The sequence below is a fragment of the Chionomys nivalis genome, chromosome 2 (genome assembly GCF_950005125.1).
Source record: "Chionomys nivalis chromosome 2, mChiNiv1.1, whole genome shotgun sequence".
In the NCBI taxonomy this organism is placed as follows: domain Eukaryota; kingdom Metazoa; phylum Chordata; class Mammalia; order Rodentia; family Cricetidae; genus Chionomys; species Chionomys nivalis.
The window spans coordinates 117,791,038-117,793,449 of NC_080087.1; the positions used below are offsets into that span (position 1 = coordinate 117,791,038).

The 2,412-nt window shown below is 40.5% G+C and overlaps 1 pseudogene; it reads left to right on the top strand.

Moving 5' to 3' along the window:
- Positions 1 to 1,188: 1,188 nt before the first annotated feature.
- Positions 1,189 to 1,847, top strand: LOC130870203 (GTP-binding nuclear protein Ran-like; annotated as a pseudogene).
- Positions 1,848 to 2,412: the final 565 nt, after the last annotated feature.

Sequence of the window (2,412 nt, forward strand, 5' to 3'; positions counted from 1 at the left end):
GTTTTCAAGGTCAAACAAAGATATATTTTAGATAGATGGATGGTCTTCAAGCTCTTCAAAGACCTACAGAATATGGCAATTGAAGCATTTTGTTGACATAGGACTTTTCATGACAATGGGACATGTCTGTTCCTGGCAGCACCAATTTACTAAAGAGAAGATGACAGACATCAAAGAAACTCTATATGGAGTTTGCATTCAATGTGGCAAAACTAGCCATTTGGGCAAGAAACTGTTCATGCTTTGACTGCTGACAGTATATTGTATAAACTGAACAAGCATGACACAAAGGAAAAGGTCTGTTGAACTTTGCCAAGATAAGGTGGACAGTCCTTCAAAATTCCTGCTTCACAGAGAAGTCTGTCAGAAATTCTAGGCCCTTTGTGCTGAAGACGGATACCCCAATGCTACAGAGCAACCTGGGTGACTATGCAGACAGCCATCTGTTTCTGTTATTTCCATAGTTTTGGAAGTTAATTGCTCTGTACTTTTTATTTACTCAGGTAATATTATATCCTTCTCAGGTTTCTGGTAGAGTTGAAGACTGGATAATTACATAGTTTTCCTTGTTACCAAATTCAGAAAAGAAACTCACAAAAGAAGTACAAAATGTATAAAACTGAGAGACATAAAGGCTTAAATTATTTATCTAAGAAAATGTTTTCAGGTCTAAAAAGTCTTGGGTTGGTAGTAAAAGTTAGGATAGAAAATAAATTAGGCACAAAACTTTGGATATATGAAGATAGGATAATGAAGTATTCTCTATGAATTTGCCAAATGCTAATGGACTCAACATTGTAAATGTAATTCTTACCTGATAATTTTTATTATTGTTTATAATTTTATAATGTTAGAGTTAAAACCTTTCCTTTTAATTTAGACAGAAAGGGGGGAAATGTTGTGGAATATTCCTTTATATTATTTGAAGATATGTCACTGGAATTGGTTTAATAAAAAGTTAAATGGCCAATAGCTACACAGAATTTTTATGGCAGAGAAAATACTGGGAAGAAGAAGAAGAAGGTGGAGTTACTAGCCAGATGGAGAGGAAGCTGTGTGGGGAATACAGAGTAAAGGTAACCCAATCACATAAAAGAATAGAGATGGAAAGATACGTGCAAATCTAAGTTGTAAGAACTAGTTAGAGAGTCGGACAGGAGCAGAGAGTCTTTAGGAAGGATCGCCGCCATGGCCGTCCAGGGAGAGCCACAGGTCCAGTTCAAGTTCATCCTGGTGGGCGATGGTGGCACCGGGAAGACGACGTTCGTGAAGCCCCACTTGACGGGCAAGTTCGAGAAGAAGTATGTAGCCACCCTGGGCGTGGAGGTGCACCTGCTCGTCTTCCATACCAACAGAGGACCCATCAAGTTCAACGTGTGGGACACAGCCCGCCAGGAGAAGTTCAGGGGCCTGCGCGATGGCTACTACATCCAAGCCCAGTGTGCCATTATAATGTTTGATGTAACATCAAGAGTTACTTACAAGAATGTACCTAACTGGCATAGAGATCTGGTACGTGTGTGTGTGTGTGTGAAAACATCCCCATTGTATTGTGTGGCAACAAAGTGGATATTAAGGACAGAAAAGTGAAGGCAAAATCTATTGTCTTCCACCGAAAGAAGAACCTTCAGTACTATGACATTCCTGCCAAAAGTAACTACAACTTTGAAAAGCCTTTCCTCTGGCTTGCCAGAAAGCTCATTGGAGACCCTAATTTGGAGTTTGTTGCCATGTCTGCGCTTGCCCCACCTGAGGTGGTCATGAACCCAGCTTTGGCAGCACAGTACGAGCATGATTTAGAGGTTGCTCAAACGACTGCCCTCCCCGATGAGGATGATGACCTGTGAGAAAGTGAAGCTGGAGCCCCGCGTCAGAAGTCTAGTTTTATAGGCAACTGTCCTGTGATGTCAACGGTGCAGCATGTGTGCCACCTTATTTAGCTAAGCAGATCGTGTACTTCATTGGATGCTGAAGGAGATGAATGGGCTTCGGAGTGAATGTGGCAGTTAAAACATACCTTTTTTTTTTTTAACATGCCTTCATTTTTTTGGGCTTGCATATTTAGCTGTTTGGAACACAGTTGTTTCCTGAATTTCAAAAATAAGACTGCTACAGTCACATCGCACTATTCAGTTTGTGGTAAAATCTTGTTCCTGTCATTCCCATTCTTTTTGTTTAGAATCAGAATAAAGTTGTATTTCAAATCAAAAACAACAACAACAAAAAGAACTAGTTAGAAACAAGCCTAAGCTATAGGCCGAGCTTTCATAATTAATAAGCCTCCGTGCCATTATTTGTGAGCTGGTGGCCCAAAGAAAAGCCTGCTTATATGCATGTTGTAAAATGCAGGTGCAAGGGCATATGCATGCCACAGCTTACAAGAACACACATGGGAGGTCAATCAGAGGACAG